This window comes from Nelumbo nucifera, chromosome 1 (assembly GCF_055504915.1).
Source record: "Nelumbo nucifera cultivar China Antique chromosome 1, China Antique-T2T, whole genome shotgun sequence".
Taxonomy (NCBI): domain Eukaryota; kingdom Viridiplantae; phylum Streptophyta; class Magnoliopsida; order Proteales; family Nelumbonaceae; genus Nelumbo; species Nelumbo nucifera.
The window spans coordinates 93,558,426-93,572,517 of NC_142649.1; the positions used below are offsets into that span (position 1 = coordinate 93,558,426).

General features: G+C 34.8%; 1 protein-coding gene across 8 annotated transcripts in view; it reads right to left on the reverse strand.

Moving 5' to 3' along the window:
- Positions 1 to 12,614, reverse strand: part of LOC104605507 (type IV inositol polyphosphate 5-phosphatase 3-like) — a 54,100-nt gene extending 41,486 nt beyond the window's left edge. For 6 of the 8 annotated variants that reach the window (XM_088889025.1, XM_088889006.1, XM_088889001.1 and 3 more), the window contains exons 1-3: positions 12,392 to 12,612; positions 1,530 to 1,623; positions 1,330 to 1,433 (exon numbers count right to left, since the gene is read on the reverse strand). The gene's annotated coding sequence lies outside the window, so the exon portion shown is untranslated. Of the gene's footprint in view, positions 1 to 1,329; positions 1,434 to 1,529; positions 1,624 to 12,391 lie in introns of all 8 variants that reach the window. The other 2 variants (XM_088889021.1, XM_088888992.1) reach the window with 2 other exon arrangements.
- Between the last annotated feature and the right edge of the window lie 1,478 nt (positions 12,615 to 14,092).

The following is a 14,092-nucleotide window of genomic DNA, read 5'->3' on the forward strand; positions in this document are numbered from 1 at the left end:
GAATTATTAATTACCATTATGAAAATATTTATTAATTACCATTAATTAATCATCATTTTGAATTAATAATGAGCAATATTGTGAGTAATAAATTATCAATAATTTAGCTATATTTATTATAAGAAATAATTTTCAGTAATTAATTATTATCAGTGAATAATTATTATTAGTAATTAATAGCTAGAATTAATTAATTAGAAGTAGTTAGCAGTAAGTAATTAGTAATTAACAATAATTATTATTAGTAACTAATAGTTGTAATTAATTAATTAAAAGTAGTTAATAGTAATTATTATTAGTAATCAATAGCTGGAATTAATTAATTAGTTTAGTAGTTAGCATTAATTAATAACACAATTTCCTTTTTCTTAGGAAATGATTTAAAGTGGGAGCTTTCCACTTCACACAACTTTGCATGGTGGTAGGCTCCACTCTCTATGTTAGTGAGCTCTTTTCTTGAATTTCCATTAATCAAAGTTTCACAGGTGTTCATTTTGTTTAAATCTTTGGAATGACATGTGTCTGCATGTAAGTGAACCACATGTCTAACTGTAGGGGAACCAGCCGTTAAGTAGGGCTTTCAAAAAAAGCCATGAAGTAGCCAAAAGATTCTCATAAAAGAGATGATACCTGAAAAAACTTTAACCAACCAACAGGTATAATAAAAGTGGTAATCAATCACTTGGGTTTTCATTAAAATTTATGGACTATTTTGATTGGTCAAATTTTTCTGATATTACATCTTTTCAGCATTATAGATTCTTCAATACTCTTTTCATAATTTTAGAAATATTTTACCCTTTCATTGAGCCTTAAAATCCTACTTCTTAACCTTTTCTATCTTCTTTCACACACTTGGACAAGGAGAGCTTGAGGTGATGTTTGGCATCGTGCCGTTTACAGGCGTTATATCAAAGAAAGTGGTGCTTCAAATAACACTCTCTTATTTGGTATTATTTTTCTAGAAACCACGCATTGAAAAATCGGGAAAATATGGTTTGGAGCAATGCCAAATTCAATATTTTCTAAGAAAATGACGCATTGCTACCAACGATACAATGATGTGACACCAATGTAACATCATCTTGGATGTTGGTTGGATAATATAGATCAATGTTAAGAACATTACTGTCAATACTGGTTCCAAACAAAACCTGAATCTACACTAATAAATTTGCTTCTACCTCATCAATCCTCAGTTCTCAAATTCCCATGTAGTCGATAGAGAAAATAAACAACAAAAAATCATATATAAATAAAGTATAAAATGAAATGCTGAAAACATAAGGGATGCACACAAATGGCAAATGTGCGTTTTAGTAAATTTACCTCACAGTAACGTCAAGAGCGCTGGAATTTGAAAATACAGGATAGCACTGTTAGAAGTGAAAGTTTGGGCCTTGAGTATCCCTGCCCCAAATTGTAGGAAATTCCTGTAATTTTCAAAAAAAAAAAAAAAACACAGAAGTATTATTATCAATAGGGCAGTGTTTAGCAAATTAAAGAAGCATAATTATGCGGAAAATTACAAGTGCTTGACTTTGGACTATAACAGTAGTTGCTTAGTTCACAATCCGAAAAGGCCATCTTGTCTCCATTTGTTGACCTAATAATCTTTTCATCCTGCAAGTAATCAGCCAGACTTAAGTGGGGAGAACAAAAACTCTAAAAGAGTAGATTAGGAAACGGAAGCAGCGAATAATTTTGACCAGGGCGGGAAAGGAATGCTTCCTCAATAAAGGGGCTAATTGAAAATGTATCCATCACTAGACACTAGGACGGTGGTGGCATATAGTTGAATGGTGTGTGGGACTAGAGTCACTTCTTCAAGGTGTTTTTGTCATGTTAGTGCCAAATTATTTATTTTTGTTTGATTAAGCATTTCCAAGCCATTTTAAACAACACTGAAGGTCTCAAGTTATGTGAAAGCAATTTTTTGGAGAAAATGTTAATTTGATGTTTATTGTAATGGAAACAACATTTTCATCTTTTTGCCTATAGCGGCTAATGACACTTAATTGACATCAAATAACAATATAAAATATATTCATAGCCTAGAATTATGTAATCAAATTATAAGGCATGACCATTGTCTAAGAAAATGAAAATAATATCAAATACTTTTTTTTGGTAGATAACATCACCTGGTTTATGAATCTTTTTCTTACACCAAGTCTAAAATATGAAATAATTAAAAGTTAAAGAATTGAAATGAGAAATTTGGGATAATTTATATAGTTTCAACCTTTTGATCTACACAAGAAGCTTTATAGATTGGATGGTTTGGTTTGGGTCACCGTATACTTATCACATCCCACTTGCTTGATTTGAATCCAGTTTCTCAAATTCTTTTTATTTGTCAATATCTAGAAATCTAAAATGGTAAGACATTGTTGCAAGTTTATCTCGAGTTGTTGACATTGGGTTAGGATGCAAATGGATTGGATCGGATTTGATTTGAGATATATTCAAATCCAATCTGATAATGTAAATCCTATATCATATCCAATCCCATAATCTGATAAATCTTCTCAATTGAAAGAGGTCTATATGCAATTGTCACCTGGATTTATCACTATGGGGGAGGACAAGGTTTTTCAGCTTCAAAAGTCATTGTACAAGCCTCTCGTTACTTGTTTGCCAAATTTTCCACTACTTTACTTGAAGCTGGTTATACGTAGTCTAAATCTGATTATTCTCTATTTATTCAACAAATTGGTGCCTCATTTACTGTTGTTATTGTTTATATAGATTATGCATTTGCCCTCGGCAATGATGCGACAACCATCAAGAAGTTGAAAGATGCGACAACCATCAAGAAGTTTTTCTCAACTCTAGATATTATCGTAAAGATATGGGCCAACTAAAATACTTTATCGGCATTGAAGTAGCGCACAATCGTGATGCCATTTTCCTCTATCAACAGAAATATGCCATGATATCTTATCTGACGCTGGTTTCTCTAATGCTCGATCTGCTGCCTTCCCTATGAAACAAAACAACAGTTTGGATAGAGATGACAATCCTCTTCTAATTGATCCATCCAAGTACAGACGCCTGATTGGCCTACTGCAATATCTTACCATTACCAGGCCCGACTTAGTCTTCTCTATGAATCTTCTCAGTCAGTTTCTTCAACATCCAGGTCATTGGCTTGCTGCACTACATATTTTATGCTACGTTGAAGGCACCATTGGTTTTTGAATTCTGTTATCTTTCTCTAGCGCCCTCTCATTCTAAATGCCTATTGTGATAGTGATTGGGATGGGTGCTCTTCCACCCGTAGGTCAATCATAGGCTATTGTATATTTTTCGGTACCAGCCCCATATCCTGAAAATCCAAGAAGCAAGTTACTGCTTTCAGATCATTTGCAAAAGCAGAATATCGAGCAATGGCCACCACAGCATATGAGATTCAGTGGCTCACGTACTTGCTTCATGACTTTAACGTTTCTTCCACTCCAGCTTGTCTGTTTTGTGACAATCAAGTCCCCTCTTTCTATCTCCAGCAATCCTATGTTGCTGATGTAATTGATTGCCACTTGGTATGAGAAAAAAAAAATTCAATCTAGACTCATTCAACGATCATTCATCTCATCCGCTCATAAGTTGCTGATGTATTCACCCAACCCTTGGTCATAAAAGCCTCATATTGCACATAGACAAGTTGGCTCATATACCCTTCCAACTTGAGAGGGAGTATCATCATATACATATGGCACATGCGAATTAGGATCTGCTCCTCACACAGGATGCCTCACAACGACCTCACAGGCATATCCCACCATGCATTGGGAATATCTCCTGTAAATAATAACACATAAGTACGGGAGATGTTCCCAATGCATGATGAAATGTGCCTGTAAGGTTAGTGTGAGGCACCATGTGTGAGGAACAGATTGGTCTCGGTGCATGCAACAATTCCAGTCCTATTAGGACTCTATCCACTGTTGTAATGGCACTATCTTATCCTCTCTCTCTCTCTCTCTCTCTCTCTCTCTCTCTCTCTCTCTCTTTCATCTCTATTTCTCTTATCCCTTCTCATTTCTATCTTCTACGATACACTTACACACAACTGTATGAATAATAGTGATTATCCTTTTTGTTTCGATTAGCATATTAAGCATCCTACCAGGACCATCTCTCAAGCAAAATCTATCACCAACCAACACAATCTAGAGGGCTCATCTCTCTCCCATTAGTGCCCAAGCCTTTGTTCTAGTGGAGGTAATTGAACCTTACTCACGTTTCTAAATGGACTAGTAAACGTGTATGTACATTTGCACGTGGCAGTATCTCTAAGACAAAACTATTTATAATGCATGGGCAGTTAAATAGTTATAAGTGGGTAGTTTCTGAATAGTGATGAGTGGGCATTTCCTGAAGTGAAAATAAAGGATGTATGCCCTCTTTATGCCCATTGTGTGCTTAGACAAGAGGAATAGAAAATGTCCAACAAAAACTCAAAAAAAAAACAGAGAAATTTGCTCTTTTATAGATAATATAGATATAGATTGCTCCACGTTAGGCTTTGGACTAGGTAAAACTTGGGCCATTTTATTGTTGGTGTTCTTGGAGGCTCTATCAAGCTTTTATTTTGGAAGGAGATTCTTGAGTCATCACTTAATTAGGCTCTATTAGAAGTCACTCACTGGATTCCTAGGCACCTTCTCAATCGCTTATCAAGGATTGCAGAACAATCCTTCCTTCTTCTGACGCTGTGGGAAATCGTACACAAATGCACAGAGATGCAAATCTAGTTGTCCATATTCTAGCTCATCATACTTTGTTTTCTTGGGATCTAATTCCTCTTGATTTTGTATCAATCAAATGCTTTCCTCGGCGATTTACCCTTGTATCCTTAATTTAAATGATTGATGAATGGAATTGCCTTCGGGCCTTACCGAAAAGCTAATGCACCATTTTGCTAAGGCCCAGTAGTATGTGTTCATGCCAATAAATGCTTTCTCTAACCTACAGAAATTTCTATGAAGATAGGGGGACTGCCACTACAACTGTACAACCATGGCTTGGTCTTCAAAACTATATGGTTAAATAAAATTTTAATTTATAAAGCGACAAGTATTGCTCTAACTCTGGTATTGTTTCCTAGTTCAAATTGGAAAGTTTATATCCTTCAATAACAATTCATACTTAATTTAGTTTTTTATCTTAAATAAAAATAGCAGAGAATAATATCGTTAGGCCCAGATCGGACCAGGTTGCCGGCCATTAGAACTAACAAATAAAAGACTACTTTTTATGCTCTTAGAAATGTTGATTTGGTCAAATCTACCTAAGATAGATAGGTTTTAATTTTATCAATTATAATATATAATATTTATTATTTTAAACTTATTTTGATATAAAATATCTTTGAAAGAAAAAGTGGAATTATTTGCTATCTTTCTTTTTTTTTTGCTATTTTTTTTATTTTATTTAGAAAGACCGATAAGGATCCTCTTCTTCTAGAAAAAGTGGATTGTTTAATTATAAATCAAATCTAATTGATTCTCTTCAATCAAATAAAAAAATTCAATTGGTGGGGCTTCTCTTTCAATTACATAGGCTAAATAAATTTTAATTCAAGATAAGTTCTACTCTAGTTCTGAAACTGTTTTGCTTCCTACTAGAAATGAGGAAGTTATCTCATATGTTTGAATTATAAATTAAACCTAATTTTGTTCCTTTGGCTACTTTTTGTTTGCAATGCAAATCTGAATCGGATCTAAATTTTGCACCTGGTTCAGTTTTGCATTGATTTATTTGTAACTATGATTTTCACTCTTGCCTCATGCAAGATCTGCATTGTTAATAGATGCAAATGAGACAAAATTTTGCATTTTTTTCGTCTCATTTGCATCCATTAACAATGCAAATTAAATTTTGCATTTGAAAAACTGGTGGAAAATTTGCACTACTTCCTCCTAAATTCCCTCCCATATTAAGTGGGACCACATCAATTTGCTTCCTACCTTAGTCCCAACAAATAATAAATAGCATTGTCTCATTTGTCTTTCATATAAATTGGGGATCCCATCATATTACTTTATATTTACTTCTTACAAACAAACCAAAATAAACCAAGATTTACATCCTATTTACTTGTGATTTTTTTAGGGACCAAAACAAGTAAAGTCAAATCTGAAACAAATTAATAAAGAGTAAACCAGGAGGTGTTGGCCCAATGTGTATATTTTGTTTTTAAAACCAAAAACAACCACCACATCAGCCAAATTATATAGCAGTTTTTTTTTCCAAAACAACACCATACACTGTGCTTTTTAATTACAAATTAAATAAAACTTAATTTAATCTGGAAAAAAACTCTACTCTGACTACTGCATAGTAGGAATGTGCAATGGGACGGATTTGGGGCAGGGATCATATTCTCTGTCCCTGCCCCCAATTCTGAAATTAATCCCCATTCTCGTCCCAGTGATCCCTATCAGGGAAAAAAAATTGTCCTCCATCCCCGATCCTCACGGGGATGGATTCTCAATGGGAATCCGAATCCTTGAATTTTTTTTTAGATAATAGTATTTTTTGAAAAGTAAATTTACTTAAAATATATAAAAAATTTAAATTACAAATAATGTTTTGATATATATATATATAATCTGAGTCATGGTGGGGTGAGGACCTCAATCCTCATCTCCAACTTTAACCCTGATTAAGGATTTCTATTAATCCCCGTCCTCGTCCCCATTCCCGCCCCCACTAAAAAAATCTCTACTCCGACCCGATGGGTCGGGGAAGTCGGGTCCTCATCGGGGATGGAAAAATTGTCTATCCCTACTCCATGATACTACTTGAGTCATGTTTGGTACCATTGTCTTTCTATACATAAAATAATACAACTGTTATATTATTTGAGGTTGTTTAACAGGTATACAATTAAAAATGCATGAATGAGACGCCATTTGTAAAAATGACAAATTGACATTCTATTTCTTTTTTATTACTTTATTTTTTGGAATTATGAGGCCACACAAGGGAAGGGGGTGGAGACTTGACAGGTGGATTTGATCCCGAATTTTGTAACAACCCACCATAAAACCTACCAAATAAAATATGTCATGTAGCAACTGAAAGTAACTCTCATATGTGATGTAACAAATTAACAACACATATCTCTGGCCAATTTATACTGAACATTTGGTCTCAAATAAAATATTCATATAAATAGTTGCGTATGGTAAAAAGTTATTTATATTAGCTAATGCTAGCTCATCAATACAGGTCATGCATGGTCGTTAATTAAATAATAAATGTATATATTGAAGGCCAAAGATCCAAAGAAAAAAAAAATTGGTTGGGAGTTAAAAGACAGAAATAAACGAAAGGTTCAACTCTATTCGTTTGGACAGTAAAGCACTGGGTCCCTAAGCTGTTCGTACTTTTTGATCACATTAGTGGTGGCCACCAATCACAAGAATGGATCTCAAGCTACTCGGTTGATCTTCCGACCAGCCCGTATATAGGAACCAAGGGAAAAGAACACCCACCAAGTTCTAACAAGTAGCCAGGCTGTGAATTTCAAGTCAGTTTGCATGGTTTTAAGACCGACCCAGTCAGGGGTTCGGTTATCGGGTCAAACAGTCTGACTGTTCAAACTTAATGGTTGGCTCATTTTAACAAAAAAAAAAGTTAAAAAAGAAATAAAAAAAAAATAAAAACCAGTCAAAACCATTCGAATGGTTCAAATGGTTAATTGTACGGATCAACGGTTTATTAACTAAAATCAACGATTTTTATGAAAAATCCAGTTTTGAGAAGAACTGAAACCAGTCGCCTGACCGATTCCCAGTTTTTCCGGTCCAACCGCTCAATCGGGTCCGATTTTGAAAACCATGTCAGTTTGTGTAAAGCGCCTTCTAATAGAGAATTTACTGTCTTTTTCCTCTCATGGGTTGTGTAATGCTTACAGCATAAATTCTAATTGGGTCAAGTAGGAATCTGAATTTGCTCTTCACAAAGCACATCTCATCAATCAACCTTGTATCGCTTTTAAGTGTCCATTAAAAATATCTTTTGTACTTTATATTATCATTTATGAGAAGATATTTTCAATGTGAGTCGCACTATGTGAGCATCAAATTTGAATTTGTCTAAGTAGAGATATTTTCTGCATGAATTGTTATTTTTCTGCCACGTTGAGGCATAGTATGGTCAATCTAAACCGTCCATTTATTATAATTAATTCTTGATTTTGGCCAATTCATTACTCTTTCTGCATGAATTAGCACTTAGGTACATTTGCATTTATGTAGCATAGAATAAATAAATAAAGAATGATAAGTTTACATATGGATATTACACATAAATCCCACAAATGCATCAACAACAGTAAGTCTAAGGCTTAAATGACCACAAACAAAGTATAAATACATAACTTTAACTAAAGAAAAAGTATAAATATATGATAGAAATACATATTTTAATAGTTTGTATGACGTGAGAATTACTTCTTTAGTTTTTTTTTTCTTTGCTGCAAGAATTATTTGATTAGTTGATTAATTTTAAAACATGAAGAATGAATTAAAATATGCATGGATATATTGAGGAAATTAATACAAATCTTATTATTATTAATATATTTAAATATACAAATTTTAATGATCAATTGAAATTGTGTTTCTTATTTGGGTAAAGCTATGATGTCGGACAGGTATGATACTAGAAGTGCTTTTGACCAATCAAAACCCTCCGTGAATTTTAATGAATAATACCTGATTGGTTCACTTTTATGATATTCATTGATTGGTTACCAGTTTTTTTTTTTCATAGTTGAACCCTTTTTATTTTTTGCTTTTTTTATTTTTAGTTGATGTAAGAATTTTTCTAGTATAATATTCAAACCCTTTTTTGTTTTTTTTTTTCGATTTTTAGTTGATATAGCACTACAATATCAACAATTTTGGTCCATATATATTATACGTTGCGATACACACCCAATATACTGAAATTAGGCTATTCCTTCCATGCCCCATGCATGTATATTCCAAAACCGGTCAGTAGGCACTGGTTGATACATTACATCAAATCTTGCCCACAGGAAAAATATATGGAGCATATATACCCAGCTTGGACTCCATGACAAAGATGATAAGGATTACGCCAATCAACCCTATTTGGCAGGTACCCGCCCTACCTGACTCAATGGAGCACTTTTTTCTTCTCTCTCTGTTTTTTATATGAATTTTGGGACGGGGATGGGTTTTGGGATTTCAGAATCCAAGGATAGGTTACCTTATTACGACAACTCTGAGCCTGCTGAATATGTATATTGAATTTACTAAATCCTTAGTATTTAAGATTAAATTACCGATATGCCAAGGGATATATACCTTTTAAATTAGAAATCCTAAGCTTTTCTCATCCCTTATGTGAAGGGTTATTGATAATTTGTGTTTTCTACATGCTCCAATCAAATAATTGGAAATTTTGGTGTTTGTACATATTATTTTGTTGGTTTATTATTTTATTATTTATATATAATAGGAAATTAGATGCGAATTTTAAACTTGACTCACTAACCTGACTTACCCCACCCTCAAATGTAAGGAGAGTAGGGTTGGAGAGGTTTTGGTGAAGGTATGAGTTTAGGAGGTTTAAGAAGGGGACGAGGGTCTACAATTTACAAAACCCTCCCAAAACCTAATCCCACTGCCATCCCTATAATGTGTAATATATAAATATATAACACCAAATGAGAAAAAAAAAAGAATGTTGCATTTTACTTAACTATGGCTCCATTGGCTCCATTTGAATAAACCTTTACTTTTGAGTTTTGGGACGTGGGAAATAAAATTGAACCAAAAAAGTGTTATGAGTGTTTGCAAGAATTTATTCTAAAAGCCTTATAATATGAAATCAAAACTTTTTTAAACCCAAAGAATAAAGCCTAAAATTGGGGCTAGGGTTTTATGCTTGTAGACTTTAGGTTGCATTTGGTTGAAGTGTAAATTTCATTTGCACTGGTGTAAATGAATGGAAGTGCAAATACGTTGAGTGTAAATTCAAGCTTGTTTTTATATTTTACAAAGTAAAATATAAATTAAAATGGTGTGGACTCACCCTTAATGCAAGAAAATGGAGGTAGGAGGAAGGCTATTTGTTTGGCAGTAGGGTAAGAAGCAAGATGATATGGTCCCCATTTTATACAAGAGAGAATTAAGGTAAAAGGAAGGTGGTGCAAATTTTACATTAACTTTTGAAATATGAAATTTGCACTGTTAGTAAGCACAATGAGATAAAAAGTACAAATTTTGTATTAAGTAGAAGTGCAAATTATAGTTAAAACAAATACATAAAAAATTGAACCATATGCAAAATTTGCATCTAGTTTAGATTTCCATCACAAACAAATCGAGCCTTAAAAATACAAATCCTGGAAAATTGTCCAAATAGGCAAATGCAACCTAGATTAGCCTTACTCTATGGATAGAACAGTCGCATTCCTTGGCAGTGGAAATTCTAAATCCAACTCAATATCTAATTACAACACCCCATCTCATACCCTTAACTGGATCATTACCCCTATACCCTATTCATCCACTCTACATTAATTCACATCCCGTGTGTAGGGATGCTCATAATTTGGTTAATTGAACCATGGGCTAATTTTTGAAATTGAATTGGGGTTATTGGTTTTTGAAAAACTGGTAATCGAAATCGAACCAAAGCCGATCGGTTAACCGGTTGATTGGTTTGGTTAACCGTTGATTTTTTGGTTTTTTATTATTTACAATATTTATTATAAAAATATATATAAATATAATAAAATACTAGAAATATATATAATATTATATTTTAAATAATAAATAATATACTATATATTATAAATAAATAAATATTTATATATATAATGCATATTTATTAATTTATAATGTATAGAAAATATAATATATATATATATATATATATATATATATATATATAATACATATATATATACCAATTAATTCGACTAACTGTCGGTTTTTTATTTTGATTAACCGAAACCGAATCGATACCTTTGGTTTTTTTTTTTAAATATTAAACTGAAATCGAACTGACCAATTTAATTAACCAAATTTTTGGTTCGGTTTTTCAAATTTTTTTGCTCACCCCTACCTATCTGCTTGATAAGGTTGCTTTCTCCAAAAGAGAAAGAAAGATAGAAAAGCCATGGTCTTTGGAGGCTTGAACCTTTTGACTTTAAATAAATGGACCTTCACCATATAGACCATCACATGCAGTCATTGGCTTATGTTTGGTTTGATAGAAAATAAGAGATTCCCTCCAATTTCTGTTCCCCTCTCATTCTCTATCGAATCAAATGCAAAAAGAAAAAAAACTCATGGCACAATTAATTGATGTTTACTCAACGTAAGAAAGTACTTTCAATTTTTCACATGGATGTTAAAATCACCTCAACCAACATTCCAATTTTTCAATAGGAGATGTAGCCTTGTCATCTGCCATGAAAAATGGATCGTACTTCCTTCGAGTTAAAATTTCTTCCCAACAATAAAACTATTCCAAGATATTCGAACATGATCTGCATCCATCCGCACATCTCATATACGGTGGGTCTTATTTCATGGTGGGTCCTAATCTTATGGAAAGATGTGGGAATACGGATCATGTTGGAACGGTTTTTTTTTGTTGGAGGAGATTTGAAGGAGCTATTTATTTTTTATTATTTTTCAATTTATTAATGATATGCTCTACTCCTATCGTTATCTGATGCGAAATAACACCAATATACCATGCCCCACTCTGAATTGACAAGGTTTTCTAACCTTCCAACTGTAACTCTCCCCTCCCTTATTCCAATCCAATGGTAAACAGCTAATTTCAGAATAGTAGCTGACCTGCTAATTTCAGAATAGTCGGTGATGCTAACAGAAGCATCAACTACAGAGGATGGTTGGCAAGTCAGCTGTGTACAGCAATGCATAGATCTCCTCATGGAGAGACTGAATCCACTAACCCTTCGGCCAACTTACACTAAGCCGGCAAAGACACATGAGCTTCTTCTGTTAGCGGAATTATCGGTAATCTAGTAATTACTGAACCCTAGACCCTAGAGAACTAGATTAACTTACCTGGTAATTGCAGAATTGTCGACAACAAGAATTCAATCAGTTCGATCTTTATATATATTGATCACGCACTCACACCAAAAAACAAAATAAGGAAAAGAAAAAGACGAAGAACTGAAGAAGATCGAAATAGAGAGGATCAGATTTGAATGCTTCTAATCTTTAATATAATCATCATTCCAGTCAAGAACAGATCCGAACAGCAATTATTAATAGGTAGAGAGATTAAAAGAGCGGAAGAAAGGAATGAAGACGAAGAAAGCAAAATGCATGGGAGAAGAAAAGAAGGCGATTCGCACCTTTGAGCTTGAGTTTTTGAATTGGAGTTTTGTTTCTACTCTCTTGCTTTGCCTGTGGAAGCTAGGAAAGCTACCTGTGAAAAGAAGAGAAGGAAGACTGAAGGATCACTCAGTAGCGAGTAGCCGAGTACAAAGTCGTCGTCGTTCTGGTATGAAGTATGAAGTACTTGAATCCTCTGCTTGAGAAAGGCTCACAGAGCAACTTACTACTGCGCGTCTGCGCTAAGAATTCTGGTCCATTATTCCATTTATATCTGTGATCAGAATATGGCATCCAACTCGGCTGCGCCACGTGGGCTCCCCGATAGCACCCTCTGTTTATGAATTTCAATTACGAAATCACCCCTATATCTGCATGCAATTACCAGACTTCCCGCTTACTTCCATTAATTACTCTTGAGACGGCAGTATTTAGAGGGCTGAAACTTGAAAGTGATAAAATCCATTCGGACAATATTCTTATAGCGCATGAAATATAAAACATAATGAAAAAATTGTGCGGACGGCCTGGCCTGTAACATAGACATGGAATAGGCGTATGATAAGTGATGGTGCGCGATATGAAAGCTTGTTAGAGGAGCTCGGATGCCGGATTATGTAGATCGTTTGGCTGAGTTGTAAAAGAGGAGGATTAGAGTATTTGGGCTACTTTATTTATTGTAGGTATTCCGATGCTTAAATCAGTGAATTAGAGTTTTTTGAGAGTTAGAGAAGTGCTAAATTGTGTGAATCTTATGAGGTTAGAGGTGAGACCCTTATATAGACGAGCTACCGTGAGTCTCACAAAATGCGTTTGGGATCTTTGGCTCATTTGGTTCGGAGATGGTTTTACACTTGAAAGTGGGCTCTGTGTAAGCAGGTAATGTTTATCCAATCCCACCCGAAGAGGGCAGGGTGATAACGAATTCTTCCTACGTGGCATTGTGATCTTGGGGAATTCGAAGGCGATAGCCCGCTTAAGGGGGAGGTCACTCGGCACGTCAAGTAGGTCGCTAATCGAAAACATGTCAAATCAGTGGAAGCAAGTCGCCTCTTACGCCGACTTGAGGTCTTTACTAGTTGTTCGCAGTTTGGCCTATCGGGGTGGTGCCGAGGTATAATTCTACTATTCTGAAATGCCATGTGTCATCATATCATTGGAGGACCAAATTACCCCTCATCAATTGCCCTCCACTCCCAAGTCCAATGTGATCAGTCCGATGAGGGAGTAGTCTTAATCCAAGGTGATTTGGTCTGACTTTCGTCCTTGTTTGTGGTTTGACCAATGGCTTGGGATCGGGTTGGCTTAGTCAATCTGGCCAAGGCACAAGGTAGCGTACCGGGGATCCGCGAACGCCACACAACCATTAGGTTACGTGGATGTCAAAAACACGCTAAACTGATTTTTCCTCGGAATTCGAACCGCTGGATCCAACTGATCTCAATTGTCCATAGTTCAGTTCATCCGTCTATAAATAGGAGCATCGGGGGCTCATTTTTCTCATCCCTATCTTTGGAGTTCTGGTGAAATCGCAGAGTTTGGCATTGTCGGAGTTGTCTGTGAGTTCAGTTTACTCATCCTAGGTGAGTCATCTCCCTTAGTTCTACTTTATTCATAATGTCTGATAGTGAGTCCGGGGAAGAGAGGGGTCCATCCTTCTAGGCCAAGGAAGGGATCTCAGATCAAGACCGACAAGGTTCTCATAAGAGGGCCTCGTCTTC